Source organism: Macaca fascicularis, chromosome 9 (assembly GCF_037993035.2).
Source record: "Macaca fascicularis isolate 582-1 chromosome 9, T2T-MFA8v1.1".
NCBI classification, from domain to species: Eukaryota; Metazoa; Chordata; class Mammalia; order Primates; family Cercopithecidae; genus Macaca; species Macaca fascicularis.
In genome coordinates, this window is record NC_088383.1 from 49,258,276 (window position 1) to 49,283,610 (window position 25,335).

Below are 25,335 nucleotides of genomic sequence, written 5' to 3' on the forward strand. Positions count from 1 at the left end.
CCTCCGTTGGCCCTAGCTTCCCGCTAGCCTTTCCCCAGCCACCACCCGCCCCCTCCCACCCCGATCGTCTTTGCCCTTCTTCAGTCCACGCAGTGCCTCGACACCCGTAAAAAGTTCTGTTTTCGCCAAGCTCTTGCACACTCAGGCCTCTCTCAGCAGAAACGCGCAGAGCAGAGCCGTTAGCCAGCAGCGCATGCGCAGCTCAGCAGGCTGAGGAGACACGCGCCCTGGCCACGTTCCCCAGGCACCGCGTGCAGGTGGCAACTGCCGCTCAGGCACTTCCGTGTTGGCGGGCCTCCCTGGAACGGAACATGGGGGGCGCCATGCCACACGACCCGCTTGACAGAGCCACTCCCGGCCCCTCCTCGACCTGCGATCCAGGAGCTGGACCCTGGCACTGGGCACGGTGCAGCCTCTGGGGTGGCACTGAGGGTCGGTTCCCGCCCTCCTGCAGTCAGGGACCCACCCCCTGATTTAGGCGCCCCAGAGGCTTCTGGCCCAAGGATCCGCGCTGCTGGTGACACTGACAGTGTCAGGGTTGCAGCCCCTGCTGCTGCGTGGCGTGTTCAGGTAGGAGCTGTACCTGAGTCCATGATGGAGGCTAATTTTGTATTTTTTTTAGTAAAGACGGGGTTTCTCCATGTTGGTCAGGCGGGTCTGGAACTCCTAGGCTCAGGCGATCTGCCCAGGATTGCACAGTCCTGATCCCAGGACAGATTGCCTGAGCCTAGGAGTTCCAGAACTGCCTGACCAACATGGAGAAATCTCATCTCTACTAAAAAAAAATACAAAATTAGCCGGGCATGGTGGCACATTCCTGTAATCCCAGCTACTAGGGAGGCTGAAGCAGGAAAATAGCTTGGACCCAGAAGGCGGAGGTTGCAGTGAGCCGCCCATGGAACATGGGCAGCGCCATACCACACAAGCCCGCCTGACATAGCCACTCCCAGCCCCTCCTCGACCTGCGATCCAGGAGCTGGACCCTGGCGCTGGGCACGGTGCAACCTCTGGGGTGGCACTGAGCGACTGTTCCACCCTTCTGCAGCGGGGGACCCACCCCCTGACTTAGGCCCCCTGGAGGTTTCTGACTCAAGGCTCCGCGCTGCTGGTGACGCTGACAGGGACGGGGGACGAGCCACCACACCAGGCCGATGTATTCCTTTCTGATGAATAAATTGACTGGGTGCCAATTTATCATCAGAAAATATGGATTACTTCACTAAACCATCTCCCAAACCTCTCCTCTGGGTGCTCTGCCTTGGTTACTTTTTTTTTTTTTTTTTTTTTTTTTTTTTTGAGACAGAGTCTCGCTCTGTTGCCTGGACTGGAGCGCAGGGGCGCAATCTCGACTAACTGCAACCTCTGCCTCCCAGGTTCAAGCAATTCTACTGCCTCAGCCTCCCAAGTAGCTGGGATTACAGGTGTGGGCCACCACGCCCAACTAATTTTTGTATTTTTTAGTAGAGACAGGGTTTCATCATGTTGGTCAGGCTGGTCTTGATCCTGATCTCATGATCCACCTGCCTCGGCCTCTCAAAGTGCTGGGACTACATGACAAGCATAAGCCACCGTGCCCCGCTGTAATTTTTTTTTTTTTTTTTGGAGGCGGAGTTTCGCTCTGTCACCCAGGTTGGAGTGCAGCGGCGCATTCTCGGCTCCCTGAAAGCTCCGCGTCCTGGGTTCACGCCATTCTCCTGCCTCAGCCTCCAGAGTAGCTGGGACTACAGGGGCCTGCCAGCACGACTGGCTAAATTTTTTTGTATTTTTAGTAGAGACAGGGTTTCACCGTGTTAGCCAGGATAGTCTCGATCTCCTGACGTGATCCGCCCGCCTCAGCCTCCCAAAGTGCTGGGATTACAGGCTTGAGCCACCGTGCCTGGCCAATTTCTTTTTTCTTTTCCTTTGATTTTTTTTTTCTTGAGATGAGTTTCTCTCCTGTGGCCCAGGCTACAAGGCAATGGTGTGATGGGCTCACTGAAACCTCCGCCTCCCAGGTTCAAGCAATTCTCCTGCCTCAGCCTCCTGAGTAGCTGAGATTACAGGCATGTGCCACCATGCCGGCTAATTTTGTATATACATATGTATATTTTTTTTTAGTAGAGACAGGGTTTCTCCATGTTGGTCAGGCTGGTCTCAAACTCCCGACCTCAGGTGATTCACCTGCCTCGGCCTCTGAAAATGCTGGGATTACAGGCATGAGTCACCACCGCCTGGCCAGTTACTTTGCAATTTAAGTAACATAAATGCTGGCTGGGCACGGTGACTCTGGCCTGTACTCCCAGCACTTAGAGAGGCCGAGCCCAGTGGATCACCTGAGGTCGAGGTCGAGACCAGCCTGGCCAACATGGAGTGAAACCCTATCTCTACTAAACATACAAAAATTAGCTTCTACTAAACATACAAAAATTAGCTTGCGGCCTGGCACGGTGGCTCAGGTCTGTAATCCCAGCACTTTGGGAGGCCGAGGCGGGCAGATCACCTGAAGTCAGGAGTTGGAGACCAGCCTGGCCAACATGGCAAAACCCTGTCTGTACCAAAAATATCCGGGCGTGGTGCTGCCTACCTGCAATCCCAACTACTAGGGAGGCTGAGGCAGGGAGACTCACTTGAACCTGGGAGGCAGGGGTTGCAGTGAGTGGAGATCAAGCCATTGCACTCCAGACTGGGCAACAGAGAGAGACTCCTTCTCAAAAACAAAGTCTAACTAAAAATAAAAATAAAAAGTGTAACAAATTGTAGAGACATTTCATTAACTTGCAGTGTTTTCTTTGTTAGTTTACACTAAAATTTAATTATTTATTCCAGAATAGGCTAGAAAAGTATAATGCACTCTCTTTTCCATTGGAGATGAAAAATAGGAATGATTATTCTTGGCTCTTCAGGAGTCCTTGAAGGTCCGTGGATCTTTTATCCCTAGTGAAATTGATTCTTACCAATTAAGCATCAGTAAAATGACCAAAATAACGATAACGTGAAGAAGGGTTAATAACTAAAAACATATTCAAATATACATGGCCACCACTAAGACCTTGATCAACAAAAGGACAAAGAAAATGAATGCACTTTTAACACATACATGTATACATGGGACTATGTTCTTTTCACTAGTAGCGATTAAAGAAATGCTAATATAAAAAAGAGTAAATGAACCATCCTACACTATTAAAGGGGCATAAGAAAGGAATATCGATGGTCCAGTTAATAATACTACCAAAAAGGCATACTAATATTTTTCTGGGGGCATTGTAAATTAGCATAGTGCTTTCTGAAGGAAATCTGCCAATATGTTTTTAAAAATAAAAGGATTTAATTCTCCTTGATCTACTGGCTTATGCTTTGGAATTTATTCTAAGGAAATTGTTCAAATGAGCAAAAATATACATAAATGAAATTATTTGTTGCATCATCATTTTCAACAGGGAGAATTTAGAAATTACTTAAATTCATCATAGAAATGTGGATAAATGATAGACTATCAACTTAGAAACATATTGTATTCTTGGCCAGGTGCGGTGGCTCGTGCCTGTAATCCCATCACTCTGGGAAGCAGAGGCGGGTGGATCACTTGAGGTCAGTAGTTCTAGACCAGCCTGGCCAACATGATGAAACCTGGTCTCTACTAAAAATACAAAAATTATCTGGGCATGGTGCACGCGCTTGTAGTCCCAGCTACTTAGTAGGCTGAGGCAGGAGAATTGCTTGAACCTGGGAGCTGGAGGTTGCACTGAGCCAGGATTGTGCCACTGCACTCTAGCCTGGAGGACAAAGCGAGAACCCATCTCAAAAAAAAAAAAAAAAAAAAAAAGAAACATATTGTATTCTCTCTTAGAAAGGGTAGATGAATGGAAAAGTATTAATAATGAAAATAACCAAAAATTGTACTTATAAACTATGGAATTATAACTATTAGTATTTGAAAATATATGCAGATCTACAATTCTTCACATGGAATTACAAAATTTAACATTTATGAATACCTAAACATAAGTTTGGTAAAATCTGATCTATGCTGATGTAGGGGTATTTATAGTCTTATTTTTTTTAGATGGAGTTTTTGCTCTGTTGCCCAGGCTGGAGTGCAATGGCGCAATCTCGGCTCAGTGCAACCTCCACCTCTTGGGTTCAAGCAATTCTCTTGCCTCAGCCTCCCGTGTAGCTGGGATTAAGGCACCTGCCACCACACTCAGCTAATTGTTAATAGAGACAAAGTTTCACCATGTTGGCCAGGCAGGTCTCAAATTCCTGACCTCAGGTGATCCACCCACCTCAACCTCCCAAAGTGCTAGGATTACAGGTGTGAGCCACCGCACCCAGCCAGGGGTAGTCTTTACTGATCCCAGTTCATGTGATTATTCATATGATTTGCCACTAGGGATATTCCATAATATGCAGTATATTTATCACATTACCTTTCTAAAATCTAAATATTTTTGAATTGTGATTTCAAAGAAATCTGACTTTGAAATCTTAGTTTGAAATCTGATCCTAACGATTTCAGATAAGCTATTGGAAAATATTACAAATGACAAAAATTGTGCATTAAGATTAAATTGTTGATTAATTTAAGTCACCTTGCAGCCGAGTGTGGTGGTTCATCCCTGTAATCTCAGCACTTTGGGAGGCTGAGGCAGGTGGATCACGAGGTCAAGAGATCAAGACCATCCTGGCCAACATGGTGAAACCCCATGTGTACTAAAAACACAAATATTAGCTGGGCGTGGTGACACAGGCCTGTAGTCCTAGCTACTCGGGAGGCTGAGGCAGGAGAATCGCTTGAACCCAAGAGGCAGAAGTTGCAGTGAGCCAAGATCGCACCACTGCACTCCAGCCTGGTGAAAGCAAGACTCCATCTCAAAATAAATAAATAAATAATTAATTAATTAATAACTTTGTATATCATAAGGGTTTAATTTAAAAAAAACTTTTTTGTAAAATATATGTATATTAGTATTATTAGTTCTTATAATTTCATCAATGTGAGGCATAAATAAAATTTGTTAAGTTAAAACTTTCATTATACATTCATTCATTCATTCATTCATTTATTTTCAGACAGAGTTTCGCTCTATCATCCAGGCTGGAGCACAGTGGCATGATCTCAGCTCACTGAAATCTCTGCCTCCCAGGCTTCAGCGATTCTCGTGTCTCAGCCTTCCAAGTAGCTGGGACTATAGGCATGTACCACCATGCCCGGCTAATTATTAAAAGTCCTATAAGAACATTAGAGTTCTGGGATTATTTTTTGTTTATTTAAGAGACAGGGTCTCACTGTATCACCCAAGCTGGGGTGCAGTGATGTGATCATAGCTCACTGTAGCCTTGAACTCCTGGGATAAGAAATTCTCTCACCTCAACAACCCCAGTGGCTAGGACTAAGGTGCTTGCCACAACGCCCAGCTAGTTTTTAAATTTTCTGTAGAGATAGGTCTCACTATGTTACCCAGTCTGGTTTCAAACTCCTGGGCTCAAGGGATCTTCCCAACTTGGCTTCCCAAAGTGCTAGGATTACAGGTGTAAGCCACCATGCCAGGATAAGAACATGAGATTTCTCTTACCATCTGTTTATATCTAAGTGGAATAGTATAGTATTATGTGTCAGTGTTGAATTATTTTAAAGTATTATGCACTGAAACATGCTAATAATCTGGGTCGGTTTCTATCTTGACCTAGACTTAAACATATTAGCTAACAAGAGGGGCCCAAAATGTTGATTACACACCATCTCCTTATTTATTTTTTTGAGACAGAGTTTTGATCTGTCACCAAGGTTGGAATGAAGTAGCATGATCTCGGCTCACTGCAACCTCCGCTTCCCCTGTTCAAGTGATTCTCCTGCCTCAGCCTCCTGAGTAGCTGGGATTACAGGCATCCACCACAAGGACCAGCTAATTTTTATATTTTTAGTAGAGAGAGAGTTTCACCATGTTGGCCAGGCTGGTCTCGAATTCCTGACCTCAAGTGATCCGCCCACTTTGGCCTCCCAAAGAACTGTCATTACAGGCATGAGCCAATGGGCACAGCCACCATCTCCTTTCATTAAAAATTTGTGAGCTGAAAATAATTCAAAGACAGTTATTTTCATATAGAGTCATTTAATCAAATAGGGATTAATATTAATGACTAATATTAATACTTATTTTATCTAAAATTATGTCTAACTGATTTTTCTAAATTCTCTGACTTGCTAATAATGTTAAACATTAGGTTTAATATATATAATTAGGTCTGTGTGGATGCACTATGTAAATAAAATTGTTTTTAACATTTTGTAAGGTCTGCTGCTTTACAAGTCTTATTATCTTTGTTCCATTTTGATACCAAAATTTTAACTGTGATAATTAGGCTGGAGACACCAAATTGAGGTATGTTTATATAATCATTCTCAAGGATCTCAAGGGTCACTTTCTGGTTGCATTATGAAAATTGTAAAAGGATTCAAGTATATATCCCTGATAATAGCTCTTGATATATCATATAAATCTATATGATAGATACAGTTTAAGATTTAGATCTAGATAAATTCAGCAACTCTGTAATTTATCAAAGGGTTTTGGTTAAAATTGAAGACACTCCTCAACATAGAATTAGTTCTAAAAAATTTGTTGCAATGAAGAATGTTAACAACTTACCTTTGTGTTTTCTCTGAATACAGAGCAATTCAAGATAGACATAGAAGTAAAGCATAATGAAATAAACATGTGAGCTTTGTAGTTCATGGTGTTGTTGGCGCGGTGCTTAGCAACAGGGATTTTCCTACACTACACTCCATTACAGGGCACCCTTACCTACTCGGTCACACATGGAGCAGAAACTTTATTGCTAAATTTACAGCACAGCAGAGGCAGAACAGAATTCAATTTCACTTCAGGCTGGGACATCCTAAAGAGAAAAAACACGGAATGGGTGATATGAGCTACCCTAGTTTATTCCTTTCTTCTAGTATCTCCAATCACCTCCACTTGAGGAACTACTGAACAAGAGCACAGGAGCAGTGCTCTAAATGACATTAGATGTCCTTCAATATCTTTGTCAGTCTAAATTCAAAGGAAATATTTTAACTCAAGTAAAAAGACTAGAAAAGAAAGCTAACCCATATGGGGATGCAGAATTTTTTGTTTTTGTTGTTTTAAAATCTCTTGTTTTTGGCCATAGGCACTCTGAGCTAGAAGAAAATATTTAGAAGGATGAGAAATCCTTCTGTATTGAATAAGGGAATTACTCCCAGATGGCAGTGGTGTAAATCTACTATGAAAATAACTATACACACACACACACACACACACGTATGTATGTATGTATGTATATGTGTATATATATGTGTGTGTATAAAAACATATGTATAAACATATAAATATAAACATATATAAAAATATGTTTATAGAAAATGTCTGGAATCTTTTCAGAGTCTAGAGTCCTTCTTGATGGCCTTAATTTATAAAAATAGCCTCAAATTATTTTATTTAATTAAAAACTGTAAGAGATTCACATTTTCTCCTCATAAGGTCCAATCAAGTATTTTTCTTTTGAATGAAGAAAAAAATAATACATTGTCTGTAAAAAAGTAACTCTTTGATTTAGTAGTTAGCAGTGAACAGTTGATATGGTTTGGATGTTTTATCCCTTCCAAATCTCATATTAAAATGTGACCTGTATTGTTGGATGTGGGGCCTTGTGGGAGGTATTAGGTCACAGGAGCAAATCCCTCATGAATGGCTTGATTCTCTCCCTTGGGTAATGAGTGGTAGAGTTTACAGGAGATCTAGTTGTTTAAAAGAATGTGGCACCTTCCCTTTCTCTCTTGCTCCCTCTCTTGCCCAGTGACATGCTGGCTCCCCTTCAAATTCTGCCATGACTGGAATCTTACTGAGGCCTTCACCACAAGCAGTTGCTGGCACTATGCATTGTGTACAATCTGCAGAACCAATGGCCAAATAAATCTATTTTCTCTATAAATGACCCAGTATTAGGTATTTCTTTTACAACAACACAAACACACTAACACACTGGTGAAAATCAACTTAAATACTTAAATACAGGTAATAACATAAATTTAAAATGCAAACTAAGAGTTGTAAAATTTATATTTCCCCTTCAAAAATTAGCATTCTAAATTCTCTCCTTACAATTTGTTTTACTTTATACACTTTCAACTTCCTATGCTCAAGTTTTCAGAAGACATTGAATAACATCACATCATTAAAGAGAAGAAAAGGAAAAATTGACTGTGAAAATTAAGCATACAATGTATTGAATTAATAGAGATTTGTTGAACAATTTTTGTTAATGGAGTTTATATTTTTAAGTATAAATATTTTTCTGCATATCTTTAAACAAAGTTTTTTTTTTAAAAAAAATCCTATATTTTAAAAATATAGGATATTTACAGCAAATGGTCCCACGGATACCAATTATTAAACAAAACACAAATATAAATTGATTTCAGTATATCAAATATGCCTTAATAATTATTTTAGGTAGCTATAAAAAGTAGAGTTACCAGATTGAAAGGCATTTCGACTTCTGGGAAGACTTTAAAAACATGAAGCTACATTTCCCACCATCAAAGATTTACGTGTGAGAGATTTGTCTTCATTTTGTTTTAATTAGAGCAAACAATTTGCCCATGGGCATCAAAACTTAGAATGAGTTTGACATCACAACACAGTTTATATTCTCTGAGGAAAAATGAAAGGAAACTAAAGAATTTTATTTTTCAGACATCAAATCACAAAACTAAACAGTCCAATTTTCTTTGGGTTCTCAGTGGTACATTTGTGTTTTCACAGTTTAAAAAACCACACTTTTGGCCGGGCACTGTGGCCCCACGCCTGTAATACCAGCACTTTGGAAGGCCAAGGCAGGCAGATCACCAGACCAGGAGATGACGACCATCCTGGCTAACATGGTGAAACCCTGTCTCTACTAAAGATACAAGAAAAACAATTCACTGGGCGTAGTAGCGGGCCCCTGTACTCCCAACTACTCGGGAGGCTGCGGCAGGAGAATGGCTTGAACCCGGGAGGTGGAGCTTGCAGTGAGCCAAGATCACGCCACAACACTCCAGCCTGGGCAATTTTTCTTAAAATCTGGAGGTCTAAAACTTTGCTAAAATAAACGTTTAGCGAGAAACAAGTTCACATGCGTTGGTTGCTGAAATAAACTGCTAAAGGGAATGCACTAAAATGTCAAACACAATTATACAAAGTAAATACTCATCGAACATGCCAGTTGTTTCCTAAATTTAAATTGTTAAATGGACATCGTGGAAGAATCATTTTAGTTTTAAATTCTATAATAAGCAAAATAACTTTCTTATACAGAAACATTTGTTCCTTTGTGTATAAACCAAATCAAATATCATATATAAGTTATACATAAGATATGAATCATGTATAATGCAACTTATCAAACATTTTAGATGAACATGTCAGTTTTTATATTATCAACATAGAACTGTTTTAAGATAAATCAATCATTTCTTCATTTTTCATCTCAATTTATAAGAAATGACATAAGTTACATGACTCAGCGAATCTACACTGAAAGCACTGGATAAGTGAATTAATTCACTGGATAAGTGAATTGCAATTTTTGCTCAAATATGGAAAAAATCTGACTGATTATAATCAAAATCATCAACTGTCAGTTACTTTTTCTGCAAGCTCTTTACTTAATATAAAATCTAGACATTAAGAAACTAATTTATCCTCTTAAATGCTATAAATATTTTATTGCATTTCATTATTTCTTTAGTTGTCAATTTTGATAGTGTTTGACTAGAAGTCGAGAATAGGAAATCCACTAACATATCCACCTTGGGTGGGCCAGTTACTTACTTTCTCATTGCCTTGGTTTTCTTTCTTGAAAAGTGAAGAATTGTTTTCTTCATAATTATCTCATAATTGTTTTCTGAAAACGTAAAACACTGGTAACATTGCCTGACATTGAGTAAATTACTAGTTTTTAGTATTAGTATCGACTCACATTTTTCCTACTTAAAATTAGATAATGACTCCTCATTTTCTACATGATTTTATAGCATATAAATTTAGATACAAATCAAGACATATTTGAGTATCTAGTAGATGCTCAGTAGTATACATTAAATAAAATAATGCATTATTCCTCACAATCTTCATAAGACAAGTAACTATCATCTTTTCCAAATGGACATGAAAGTTGCATGACAGAAAGATTCCATAACTAGATTTGTTGCCCAGCTTACCTGTAGTAGATCTAGAACTTCAAGACAGGCAGGTTCTTAACTTCTACACTCGATTAACCTATATGGCCTGCCTTTGTTCTTGCTTTGCCATGTTTATCTAGTTCTCTGGTTCTTTCACTAGATTTTAGTTTCTTGAAGGCAAGTTTACCTCTATAGAACCTACCTCAGTGACTTACCAGGTACTGGGGAAGTAAATATTCAATATTTGCTAAATTAAATAGCAAGTTACAACTGGGAGAATCTGACAAAGTAGAAAGACTTTGAAGCTAGTTAGACATAAGTCAAAATCATACTTTGGATATTTGTTATATTCTGCTCAAAATATTACTTAACCTCTCTGAGCCTCCCCTTCCTCTTCTACACCATGGGACTGATATTACCTCCTATGAAGATTACGCACAATAGATAGGATTCATATATTATGTTTATTTTCATGTCAAGTAATTCGAATACATTTTGTTCCATTTGCCCTGGGTTCTAAGTCAAAGGCTGGGAAACTTTTTCTGTGAAAAGCCAGATAGCAGGCCAGGAGCAGTGGCTCACGCCTGTAATCCCAGCACTTTGGGAGACCAAGCCAGGTGCATCACGAGGTCAGGAGATTGAGACCAACCTGGCCAACATGGTGAAACTCCTTTTCTACTAAAAATACAAAAATTAGCCGGGCATGGTGGCTGGTGCCTGTAATCCCAGCTACTCTGGAGGCTGAGGCAGGAGAACTGCTTGAATCCGGGAGGCGGAGGTTGCAATGAGCCGAGATCACACCACTACACTCCAGCCTTGGTAACAAAGCAAGACTCCATCTTGAGGGAAGAAAAAAAAAAACCCAGATAGCAAATATTTTAGCCTTTACAGACTATACAATTTCTGTTGCAGTGATTCAGCCCTGCTGTTGTGGTACGAAAGTAGCTATAAACAACACATAAATAAGTGGATATGACTGTGTTCCAACAGACCTTCTCAAAAATGCTGCATGCCTGATTTTGCCTGGGGACCATAGTTTCCAAACCCCTGTTCTAAAGCGTGACATCTGGGGTCACTAGCTTAAAGAAATTCTCATCTAAAACTACTGGATTAAACATTTTAATATTGTTTATCATGTATTTATCTCTGGACACTGATTTCTTGTGTTGTAATTATAAATACTAATTATAGAAACAGGACAATTACAATTATCTTTGCAAAGAGTTTTACGTACTCAAAATGTGCATCCAATTCAGCCTTACGCGTCAGGTGCTTAGCAGCACTTTAAAGATGTTGACCAGTATGAGCAGAATGGTTCATATTGAGTCCTTTTAAAATAGCCTCATGAGGGCAAGATGTTGACTTCTGGAGCTGAACCAGCCTAACCTGCCTTTCTTGTTCTTGTTTCTGTGCGCTGCTACCTCACGTGACTTGTCTATGTCCCGAATATAAATCTTGTTTCCAATACTCCTATAATCCTCTCTTTACCTGAGTTGGTATTGTTCATCTCAGTATCTTGTTACTGACCTTGACTTGACTGTTTCTCTAGTCATTGAGTCCGAGATACCCCAAGGCGTTTTTCATAAATAGCTACCCCCTGTCCAGCATATTTTGTCACTTAGCAAGCTTGACAGCACTACTCCTGGGCTGAGAATTCCTTTTAGATCCTTATTCATTTTAGGGTTAACTGAACTCCTTTGCCTTGTGTATAAGGCTCTGTGGGACTTGGCTCTAGTCATATTCTCAAAACTCCAAAATATAGTCAGGCCCCTTTCACATGCCTTGTTGTTTCACACTTCTGTGCCTGCTGTTCTCTCTGTGACACACTTTCCTTGTATGGGTATTTGGCAAACTTCTACTAATCCTTCAAACTCAGGGATGGCTGAATCTTGATTCTTCCCCATAAAGGTTCCCCTTTCCAACTAACATCACCTCTGTACTCTTATCCCTAATCTCAGCAGCAATCAGCCCCAGGAAACCAAACCAAAAGCTCTGCAGCAATTGACCCAGAACAGATAGGATTTATTCAATGACTACAGCTTCCCTTATTTTTGTTTCCACCTCAGGACCAACCAGAAAAAGCCAATATGCTCCCCAAACCAATTACAGGGGACGCCCTGCTTCTAGTTAGCACAACTGCAGCTTCTTCATGCCAACCACCACAAATCAAAGCATACTTGAACCCTTCTCTTCTGTTCACTATGATGTTTTCCACTGCCCTGCCTACCTATGAGTTTCTAGCTAACACAGTGATGATGGCTGATTCCCTTACTTTAGAAAGCTCTGATAAAATAAGTGACTAAACAAGCTCTGCCTCATCTCACATAGGTGAGTTCTTTTATTCCCACAATCCCTAGCACCAAGCATCATTAATATGTTAAATCTGCTCACACTGATGGGAAGAACATCAGGATAGGCAGTCAGACTAAGTCTAGAAGTGTTCTGTGGTGAAGCCCTTCTCTAAAACTTTCAGTAAACTTAACCTAGGGACCAATCAGATCACAGGTCCGGTAGGATGTCTCATGAGCTAAATGGGAGCAGTGGACCAATGGAAATGTATATGTAGAAAAGCAAAGAATAAGAGATATAGAGAAGAGAGCTGCAAAGTTACTAGGAAAGTATTAAACATCCCTCTACTTTTGCTATTATCACTGGCCTTCTGATCTGCAAGGATGAATCAACTTATATAAACGGCCTAGAGTGGGACAGATGTTTTAATGTTTTTTAAATCAAAGAATAAAACCACAAACATGAAAAGAATATGCATATTTGCAAATACTCTGATCTGGCTTTTTTCCTTTATTCTACAATACAAAGCAATTTCACTTTAAGTTCTCTGTAATATATTTTATAAGACAATACCAAGGAAGCTTAATCTATTTTACACATAGAAGGCAAACAGAAAAGACTGATCATGATATGAGGAATAGGTGTGCCTCCAGGAGCATTAGATCCAGCCATCAGTGCACACCAGTACACCTCTGATACCTGAAATTAATCTCAGCAGTGGGAAAGCTTAGTTGTGCAGGCTGTGCTTCCTGCTGAAAGTAAAACCATCAAACTCAACACACATGCAGGAGGTTGCCTTTGAATCTTAAGGACCATTATCATTATCTGCCATAACTATGCCAAAAGAATATTGCCTCTCTCATTTATTGCATTGAAAAACCTTAACATTTTTCCTCATTTCTATTGTATAATTAAATATCAAATGTATTTATTTTGGCAGTGTATCATATTAGGGAATGTGCTATGGAGCTGGAAAACATGAGTTAAAATCCTCGTTCTAACCCTCAGATAAAGGACATGGTTTATCAAACTTTAGTTTCCTAATCTGTATAATGGGTATGTGAACATCAGTATCTTGGGGAATATTGTGAAAATAATATTAGAGAAAGTGTGAAAAATATTTAGTGTAGTATAAGATAAATAATAGGATTATTTTATTACTATATACTCTATGCATATGACTATACATATATGAGCATGTATATATTTACTAGGTATACATGATATATATTTTAACATTTAGATTGGGCTTCTTCAAATTAATAGTTATGCTGTAAGATGTTCCAGTATCTACATACCATATACAACATATCAGATGTAGTAAATTAAACTATGAATGTGTGTATGGCAATACATTTTAAAACTGTGATACCATTAAGCAATAAGGATGCTTGGCAGACAATTGGGCTCACTCACTACCAAAGTAACCACTCTGCACACCAGCTTCACAGCACAGACAATTCACACTTCTTTCTACTTCAGGGAAATAAAACCTATTACTCTTCTCCATGCTTTTTTATGTCACCATCGAATGCTCAAATATGTAATTATTGGGTCCATGGACAGTAATGACTCATGATATATTTTATATTGCACGCATCCTTGCCTCCTTCCTTTTCCTGAGGTTCTGACAGCTTGACTACAGTGTCTTTAATGCTTCCTCTCAGAACTAATTCAAATTTCACCTCTGCCACAAATATATTTCTTTATTCACTCTTTCCTCTGTGTTACCATGGCACCTGCTTGTCCCTATGAAGGAGGATAAAACATCGACTTACGTTTTGTTCATTATTCTCTCACCGGGTGGATTGTGAGTTCTCTGAGGACAAGAGATGATGCTTTCTGTGGCTTTGTAGCACAGTGACAGCAAGTCACTTTATTCATTTATTCAGCACATTTGTTTGGTAGAAGTTCATTAAGTATCTACAACACGATAGGTGCTATGCTATTAATGTGGGTTTCGCCAGCAAATAAGACAAGGCCCCTGCATATTTCCAGTTGAGCCAGGAAGATAAGCATTGGATAGGTAACTGCAGGCATGATGAGGAGTAGGGAAAAAGCAGTCTGAAGCTGAAGGGAAGGCAGGGTTGATGTTGCTAGGTGATGTTGGGAAGAGGTGTTCCCATCAGGAGGAATAGCATCTAGGCAGAATTAGTACTGTTGGAGCCAAGGGCTGAGCAAAGTATAATCTGGCTGGAGTTTGGGAAACCAGGGGGTCAGTGGTACAGAGTAGATCTGAAGAGAGAATGTAGCCAGATTTCTCCTGGACTTGTAGATTATTTTGCACAGTTTTAAGTGTTAGAAGAAGGCACTGAATGGTTTCAAACAAAGGAGTCACATGATCAGATTTGTAGTTTAAAAAGACATTTAGGTGTTGTATAGATTGGATCTGGGGATAAAGGGTTTCTTGAGAGACAAGTCAGAAAAGCAGTTAAAACATCCAAGTAACATGTGATGGTGGCTCAGATCAGGATTGTGTCAGAAGCAATAGACAGGAAGAGGCAGCTTCAAAATATATTTAATGAGTCAAATGAACAGATTGTTGTCTTCATTTGCTATGGGAGGTTGTAAGGGGTGGAAAGGAGTCAACAATAAAACTTGGCTTTGAATTTGAGCAACTCTATCCTGACCCAAAATTAATCTTTAAGTCTAGGCCAGATTCTGGCATTCCTATGATTACAGCTCCCCAAAGGCTCTCCTTGTTCTGAGGGAAAAGTCCAGTTCCTTTGCACAGAAGGTAGACCACAATCAGAACTCAGCCTCAATGTAGAATTTTGTCCCTTTTATTTCACCAGTGCCAAATTCTGTGAAGCTTCCCAAACATGCTACATGGTTTATGCCTTCGGTATCTGCCCATAATTTTCTCTTTCCCAAACTTACACTTTTTCATATAAACTCCTGAAAATTCCAAAATTCCTTCAAAACTCTCATTGGGTAACATTGCTTAAAGCTTCTGTTAGCTTATTCCTTTCTATTGTTTTATCTTTTTTTATTTTATATAAGTTTATTTTATACTTATTACATTTCATTAGAATATTGTGGTTGTTGCTGTTTTTGCTTATGTATTTTTAGCACAGATATTTTAATCTTTTGACTTCAGCGGATTTGAAAGTTTGCTTTATTCTTTCCAGGCCTAGATGAAATTAAATCTTAGGGTATAGAAAACTGAAACTAGAAAATTTTATACTTTTCCTTTTGGAGAGCCAAAGTTGCAAAACACACACACACACACACACACACACACACACACACACACACAGATTTTCTTTCAAAATTCAAAGGTATTTTTCTAGCCTGAAGTAATCAACCTAGAAACAGAAAAAATAGAAAGAAAAAAATAAGAAAATCCTATATTAAGTTCAAGTCACTATGCTAGATCTCATTACTCAAATTATCTCATTTTATCTTTAGAATGATCCTGTGAGGCTAGTTACACTAGTTCTGTGCAATACTCAATCTCTACCTTTTAGAAACCCTAGGGATAAATTTAAGAACCTTTGCAGTGTTGCTCACAAGAAACTGAAAGACATGGTTCATTATTTTCCCCAGTGCAGACCCCAAATGACTTCTTCCTTGTTTGATATTCTACATTATAGGGAATGACATCATTAAGCTGGCACTCGGTTTATGCTGGGTAAAGGGGGAACCACGTCAGAGATAAATTAGATTGTTGTTCTGTCACAATGAAGATCTCATCTTTCATTGTAAAGGCTCCAAATTATTTCCGAAGCATCAGGGAAATGCACACAATGACAATAAACAAAAGGACAGCAAGAAAAATTCTTGGGATTCTCAGAGCCAGTTCTCAATGACCCTCTGCTCGCACAATGACGAATGTTCAAGACTTCCTAGAGTATTATTTATTATTTATCCATAATGTTTTGCTTTTTTTTTTTTTTTTTGATGTTTTGGACTTGGGAATTATGACTTATTTGTCACTTCTGGAGAAAGACCTACCTTTCAGGCACCCATTTTCTTCATTTACATTATTAAATATAACAATACCAATTGGCAAGTATGATTGAGAACCTTAAATGAGTTTAGGAATATAAAACTCTAGCATAATGCATGACACAATCAATTATTTTTATTTATTTATTTAATGTTGGATTATTTCGAGTCTGAATTTTAAAAAGACTCTTGATATGCATACACATAACTAAGTAAAAAAAAGTATGCTAATTTTCACTACACTTTGGATAGCATTGGCTGCTAAACTGCAGCATTAACCTTTCACAGGATGTGCTAGATTTACGGAGAAAGACCTTCAGCAGCAGAGGCCATATCAGCAATAAATGACTTCTTGACCATGAACAAGCTAACTCAGTTTAGCTCAAATCCTAATAAAAAGTGTTTTTCCTTTTTTTTCCCTCAAGCAAATTTTTATGGAAAATTAGTAGCTGGAGAATATGACCTACAAAATCAGGTTTGTTATAAATGCTTTATAGTGAAATGTTCCTTATTCGAAGAAAATAAAAATGCCAAGGAAAAATATATATGACACTTACAACCCTTTCACTTCAAAATGCATGAGAATTCTATATGGAAACATAAAAAGAACATGCTAATTCACCCTCTAAAGAACAAAGGAAAACCTGAATAAAAGGACAATGGCCTCAGGCTTAGTGATAAGAAAAGTTAACAGTGACCTGAATGTCAATTTGTTGGCCTATTTGTTCTTCGAAGTTTTTATATTTTTCTTTGCAGTTGGTTAGAAACTGAATAATAGCTATGCCGATGACTACCAAATTTATAATTTAAATCAAACAACAACTTTCCTTGAATTTTAGACTCATTTCTGTCTCTTTCAAAAACTCCACTTGGGCATCACATAGCATTGTCAAAAGTTTAATCCAGCACTTTTCCCCAAAAACCTCTGTTATCTTATTTCATTTAAAGTTACCACGAAGCCATATGCTTAGTGACGCTTGATTTTCTTCACTCAATCATCCACATTCAAACCCACTTGATTCTTCTTCCTGAATATGCTCGAGTGGACCCACTTTCCTGCAACACCGTGACTACTAGTCTTCCAACACACCGCCTCTCACCTTGTCTATTGAAATAGTCTCTCACCTGCTCTCCTTGACTTCCCCTCAATTCACCCCATTCCATTTGTCACACTTGAGCCAAGGCTCTTTCTAGAGTGTAAATGCAAATCTGTCCATAACTTCTCACTGTTTAAGTTCCTTCCAAATGTTCAAAGGAGAAATTTCAAACTCTTCTACATGGATACATAATCTTGCCCCTGCCAGTCTTTCAACCTCAGTTACTCTTTCCATCAACCTTTTTACTTTTACCATCATTGCCATTTCCTTTAACTGCCATATTAGCTCTCACATTTCAGCCTTTCCATTCACTATTCCTTCTATCTGAAGTACCATTTACAGCTTCTCTACCACTATTCAATAGTCACATTTCAACTTAGAGATTACTTTGTGAGGGAAAATTTCTCTAGTGCCACCCATGGCCAAGTGAATTAAATGCCCTTTTTGTGTACTTCCATAGAAACCAAACATTTCTCATAACATTTACAATTTGTTTAGGTTTAATTGTACATCTTCATTAGAGTGCAAATTTTCTGAGGGCAAGAACATCTGATGACATAGTCACCTCAAGGCCTACGATAGTATTCAGCACACAAAACATGCTCAATGTGTTAAATGTATACATGTATGTACAGTCTGAAATTTAATCTCCTTCGGCACTGAGAAAATTGAAACAGTCAGAAGAGAATTGCCACCCATCCCAACACTATCTGTAAGAATCTACATTAATCTTTGCCTCTCTACTTGGACTCGCCTCAATTAAGCACTAGGACACTCACTCAAGGACTTTGCTCCACATTCTCTTTCTCATTTACTATTTGTTTTCACTAATAGATCATTCCCAAGAGTACATAAATATATTATTTCTTCTCAAAACAAACAAACAAGAGCCTTCTTCCTTTTCTTACACTTTCTGTTCTATTTACTGGCACATTTCTTACCCATTTATAATTCTTTGAAGGACCTGTCTGTATTTACTCTAATTCACCTCCCTCTTATTTTATATCAAACAGACCCCATTCGGCACATTTCATCATTCTCTCTTCCTTCAGAGATTTTCATTTCTAGTTTTACTTACTCCTCCTACCCTATGTTAGTCCTCCTTCTCAGTTCCGTTTGCTGATTTTACTGCATCAAACTGAACTCTAAGAGCTGGTATGCCGTACGCCTAAGTCCTGACATCTGTCCACAAAATTTTAGAATGCTATATATGTCAACAATTTCCAAAATTGCATTTCTAGCCAAAAAGCCTTTTTCTTCTGAAATCCAGACTTGTGTAGCCAGTGCTGACTCATTATTTCCAGTGGAATGCTTAAAACTCATGTTGATCTGCATGTACCAGAATTTCCTGTGCTTTACGAAAATGTATTATACACATGCTCTCTTCTATCTCAAGTAATGACAACTCTATCCATCCAGGTGCTGAGGTTAAAATCTTTGGAGTCATTCTTAAGGTCTCTCCATCTCCACAGACAAAAGATGCTTTTGGCTCTATCTTTAAAATATATATAGACTCTTACCACTTCTCACTGCTTCTACTGCTAGCAACTCTGACCAAGGCATCCTCACCTCTCACCTGGGTTACTGCATTAGATTCCTAACTGGTCTTCCTGCTGGTATATTTGTCCTACTACAATCTGTTCTCCACACAGCAACTGCTTGATACTTTAAAATGTTAAGCTAGATTACCTCACTCCTCTTACCAAAATAAAAGTTAAAGTTTTTACTACAACCTTCAAGGCCATGGTATCTGGTCCCTAATTACCTCTGACCTCATCACCTATTATTTGTCCTCCTCGCTCATTCTGTTTTAGGAACACTGGCCTCCTTGTTCTTGCTTGCTCATGATAGGCACATCCTTGCCTCAGAGTTATCACACAGGCTGTTCCATATTCTTGGAACACTCTTCTGCCAGATTGCTATACATTTTCTACTTTCACTTCAAGTTCTTATTCAAATGTCATCTCTTTAAGGAATCTCCACAGTTTTCCATAGTGCTTGTACTAGTTTACATTTCCACCAACAGTATAAAAGTGTTCCCTTTTTACCACATCCACACCAACATCTATTTTTTTTTTATTTTTTTGATTATGGCCATTCTTGCAGGAGTAAGGTGGTATTTCATTGTGGTTTTGATTTTCATTTCCCTGATAATTAGTGATGTTGAGCATTTTTCCATGCTTGTTGGCCATTTCTTCTTTTGAGAATTGTCTATTTAAGTCTTTAGCCCACTTTTTGATGGGATTGTTCGCTTTGTTCTTGCTGATTTGAGTTCTTTGTAAATTCTGGATATTAGTCCTTTGTTGGATGTATAGATTCTGAAGATTTTCCCCCACTCTGTGGGTTGTCTGTTAACTCTGCTGATGGTTTATTTTGCTCTGCAGAAGCTTTTTAGTTTAATTAAGTCCCATCTATTTATCTTTGTTTTTGTTGCATTTGTCTTTTGGTTCTTGGTTATAAAGCCTTTTGCCTACACCAGTGTCTACGAGGGTTTTTCCAACGTTATCTTCTAGAATTTTTATTGTTTCAGGTCTTTAAGTCTTCCATCTTAAGTTGATTTTTGTGTAAGGTGAGAGATGAGGATCCAGTTTCATTCTTCTACATGTGGCTTGCTAATTATCCCAGCACCATTTGTTGAATAGGGTGTCCTTTCCCCACTTTGTTTCTGTTTGCTTTATTGAAGATCAGTTGGCTACATTTGATCCAGCAGTCCCAATACTAGTTATCTACTTCGAGGAAAATAAGTCATTATATGAACAAAACACTTGCACACGCATGTTTACAGCAGCACAATTTGCAATTGCAAAAGTATGGAACCAGCTCAAATACCCATCCATCAGAGAGGGGATAAAGAAAATCTGGGGCTGGGTGCGGTGGCTCACGCCTGTAATCCCAGCACTTTCAGAGGCTGAGGCGGGTGGATCATGACATCAGGAGATCAAGACCATCCTGGCTAACATGGTGAAACCCCATCTCTACTAAAAATATGAAAAAATTAGCCGGGCATGGTGGTGGGCACCTGTAGTCCCAGCTGCTCAGGAGGCTGAGGCAGGAGAATGGTGTGAACCCAGGAGGCCGAGCTTGCAGTGAGCTGAGATCACGCCACTGCACTCCAGCCTGGACGACAGAACGAGACTCTGTCTCAAAAAAAAAAAAAAAAAAAAGAAAAAAGAAAAGAAAAAAAGAAAGAAAGAAAAGAAAAGAAAACCTGGTATATATACATATACTCCATGGAATACTACTCGGTCATAAAAAGGAATGAAATAATGCCACTCACAGCAATCTGGATGGAATTGGAGACTATTATTCTAAGTGAAATAACTCAGGAATGGAAAACCAAATATCATATATTTTTACTCATAAATGGGAGCTAAGCTATGAGGATACAGAATCACAAGAATAATACAATGGACTTTAGGGACTAGGGGGAAAACATGGGAGCAGAGTGAGGGATAAAAGATTACACATTGGGTAAAGTGTATACTGCTTGGGAGATAGGTGCACCAAAATGTCACAAATCACCACTAAATAATTTATTTATGTGACCAAATACCACATGTTCCCCAAAAACCTATTGAAATAAAAAATAAAAAAGAGTGAGTGAGTTTCAAGAGGAGGAAAAACATTGAAAATATAGAATTAAAAAGTGGTTAGACTGACATTTAGAAAATTGTCATATGTAGCTGTATATCTACCTATGAGCTGGCATTTATATTATTATTCCAGGTTTCTAGAAGTAAGTGCAATTTTAGAGTTTTGTGATGCTAAATAAACTGAAACATGCCATATATTTTGATATATTGTCCTTGAGAGCAGGCCGAGTAGTATTGAGTGCAATTTTACATTATGATATGACGTGGTTTGGCTGTGTCTCCACCCAAATCTCAACTTGAATTATATCTCCCAGAATTCCCACGTGTAGTGTGAGGGATCCAGAGGGAGGTCATTGAATCATGAGGGCTGGTCTTTCCCATATTATTCTTGTTATAGTGAATAAGTGTTATGAGATCTGATGGGTTTATCAGGGGTTTCTGCTTTTGCTTCTTCCTCATTTTCTCTTGCCACTGCCATGTAAGAAGTGCCTTTTGCCTCTCACCATGATTCTGAGGCCTCCCCAGCCATGTGGAACTGTAAGTCTAATTAAACCTTTTTTTCTTCTCAATCTCGAATATGTCTTTATCAGCAGTGTGAATTTGGACTAATACATGGTATGATAGCAGTCAGTCTGCCAAACAGAGAAAAAATACATTATTTTTAATGTACATATATGTATACTTTTTTCAAAATCCAGTTGTATCATCCAATTAAATTATGATTTAAAGGTACCTGACAATTAATGGAGAAAAAAATTAAAACACAATATTATAGTATTTTATATTATTTTAAATATCAAAATGTGTAGTACTTAGGCATAAACTTGAAAAAAGTGAAACATCTGAAAACTACAAAATATTGTTGGGATAACAAATAAATGGAATAAATGGAATTCACAAGTCATAAATCTCAATATTGTTAAGATTTCTACTCTTCCCACATTGATCTATAACAGCCCCAATCAAATCATAGCTGGATTTCTTCTTTTAGAAACTGACAAACTAACATTCTGATATTTACATAGATATGCAGAGGACCTACAATGGCAGGTTGCTTTGAAAGGCAACAAATTTGGGGAACAGCACCTGGTCTCAAGACTTACAGTTATAGTAATTAAGACAATGTAGTACTAATATAGTTACATACATGTATATCAGCTAAGTTTTAATAAAGTTCTGAGACAATTCATGTACATAAGGATAACATTTTGAACAAATGCTCATGAAACAATGAGGTAGCCCAGTATGTGTTTGTATGTATGTGTGTTACTCAATACTTCACACCTTAGAGGTATGAGTGTGCACTATAAAGAGAAACTGGAAAGCTTTGGGCATGTTGGATATGTTCACTATCTCCTTCATGGTGATTGTTTAATGGGCACATGTACATGTTAAATTCATCTCATTTACACTTTATATATTGATGGTATGTTTGATATTCATTAAACATAAAGCTGTAAAAATATTATCAAAAAATAAAAAGCAAATATCATCTCAATAAAGCTTACCCTGACTAGCAACTAGCCATTTTAAAATTTCACTCGTTTTCTAAATTCATTTCCTGTACTCAGTTTTATTTTTTGTAATCTCCATGGCATGTATTATCCTCTAAAGTAATATGCAGTTGGTACTCTAATGTCTGCTCCTCCCATTAGAATGTAAACTTTTTAAAGGAAGTTGTTTTGGTTGTGTTTTTCACTGCTGTATTCCCTGTTTCACCTAGAATGATTCCTTGCAAATGCTGTATGCTCAATATACATATGTAGAATAGATAATCAGGCCTTTCACATAAATATCCTCTTTCTTTTTAGTTTATTGAATTCAGAGCAAGGTCAGTAAAGGGCAATGATTTCATTTGCTTTTTATGAACCTGGGACATGCCTTGTGCTTTTCATATAAATGAAAGAAACAGATTGATGTAAGTTAAAACATAAACAACACTTAGCTCTGATTGGGTCAAGGCACACTCCTTTGTTACATGGGAAAAATGAGCCTGCACCTTGAACAAATTTACCGTCATAGCTGATTATAAAAGTAATTCTTCCTGCTTATCCCGTGCTTTGTAAATCTGAAGTGTACAAAGAAAAGAAACCATAATTCCGCAATCCAGAAATACTATTAATGTGGATACATTTACCTGTAGTCTTTTTCCCAAATACACACACAAGTGTAAATGTCTAAATATATCATCACATAGTATGTATGATTTTTAATTATTTCCAGTTTTAGTCAACACAACATATACATTAAATTTTTATACAAATTACAAAAACACATAGCACAGGGACCCTGGGCCCAGTCTACTTTTTCCTCCTGGGCTCTGGGCCTGTGTTAGCAGGGGCTGCCTTGAGGATCATTGACATGGCCTGGAGACATTCTCCCCATGGTTTTGGGGATTAACTTTAGGGTCCTTGCTACTTAGGCAAATTTCTGTAGCCAGCTTGAATTCTTCCTCAGAAAATGGGTTTTTCTTTTCTAATGCATAGTCAGGCTGCACATTTTCCAAACTTTTATGCTCTGATTCCCTTATAAAACTGAATGCCTTTACCAGTACCCAAGTCACTTCTTGAATGCTTTGGCAAATAGAAATTTCTTCTGCCAGATACCCTAAATCATCTCTTTCAGGTTCAAAGTTCCATAAATCCCTAGACCAAAGGCAAAATGCCACCAGTCTCTTTGCTAAAATATAATAAGAGTCACCTCTGCTCCAGTTCCCAAGAAGTTCCTCATCTCCATCTGAGACCACCTCAGCCTGGACCTTATTGTCCATATCACTGTCAGCATTTTGGGCAAAACCATTCAACAAATCACTAGGAAGTTCCAAACTGTCCAACATTTTCCTGTTTCAAGGACCTTGAACAGAGGGACCGGCTGAAGCCATGGCAGAAAAACAAACATCGTGAAGATTTCATGGGCATTTATTAGTTCCCCAAATTAATACTTTTATAATTTTTATAATACTTTTACAATTTCTTACACCTGTCTTTACTGCAATCTCTGAACATGAACTGTGACGATTTCATGGACATTATCACTTCTCCAATCAATACTCTTGTGATTTCCTATGCCTATCTTTACTTTAATATCTTAATCCTGTCATCTTCATAAGCTAAGGATGAATGTCACCTCAGGACCCTGTGATGATTGAGTTAACTGCACAAATTGTTTAAACAATATGAAATCTGGGCACCTTGAAAAAAAGAACAGGATAACAGCGATGTTCAGGAACAAAGGAGATAGACATTAGGTCTGGCTGCCTGAGAGCTGGGGGGAACAGAGCCATATTTCTTTTCTTTCAAAAGCACATAATAAAAATTTGCTGGTTTTGCAGCTTGCGGGTCATCACAGAATCTGCTGACATGTGATGTCTCCCCCTCAATTAACCAAAGATCAGCCTATTCCTGAGGTTGTTACAGTGTTCACTGATGGCTCCAGTAATGGCAATGCTGGTTATGTAAGTCCTACAGACAAGCTTATTTCTACCTCTTATACCTCTGAGGCAGAGTTAATTGCTGTGATTACTGCCTTACAAGATTTCTCCAAACCTTTAAATAGTGCCTCTGATTCTGCTTATGTTGTACATGCCACTAAAAATATAGAAACTGCTACTATCAAACATGGTGATAATTCTGAATTGGTTTCTTTATTTTCAAGGTTACAATGCCAACGTAGACACCCTTTCTATATTACACATATTAGATCTCATACCACTTTACCAGGACCCATGTCTGCCATTAACCATAAAGTCGACTGTTTGGTCTTTTTTGCAACCCAAGAAGCTCAGGAGTTCCATAATCTCACTCATGTTAATGCTGCTGGATTAAAAGATAAATTTGCTCTTACCTAAAAACAAGCTAAGTTTATTGTTCACAGTTGCCCTCAGTGCCAGGTCTTCACACTTACAAATCAAGAACCTGGCATTAATCCCAGAGGCCTAACTCCTAATGCTTTATGGCAAATAGATGTGACTCATGTTAGCTCCTTTGGCAGACTGTCATATGTGCATGCTTCTGTGGATACCTTCTCAGGTTTTATCTGGGCTACTTGCCAAAGAGGGGAAGGCATGGCCCGTGTTAAAGAACATCTCTATTCTTCCTTTGCAATTATGAGGCTTCCACATCAAATAAAGACAGACAACATCCCTAGATGTGTTAGTAAGGCTTTTGATTTATTTATGCAACAGTAAGGAATTTCCCATATTACTAGAATCCCTTACAAT

The 25,335-nt window shown here is 38.5% G+C and overlaps 1 long non-coding RNA gene across 1 annotated transcript; it reads right to left on the bottom strand.

Moving 5' to 3' along the window:
* Positions 1 to 6,660: 6,660 nt before the first annotated feature.
* LOC135965069 (uncharacterized) lies at positions 6,661 to 23,882 on the bottom strand. The gene is made up of 3 exons (XR_010577904.1): positions 23,817 to 23,882; positions 9,837 to 9,909; positions 6,661 to 6,879 (listed from the first exon to the last, which is right to left on the bottom strand). It is a non-coding gene; the product is annotated as an uncharacterized lncRNA (long non-coding RNA).
* Between the last annotated feature and the right edge of the window lie 1,453 nt (positions 23,883 to 25,335).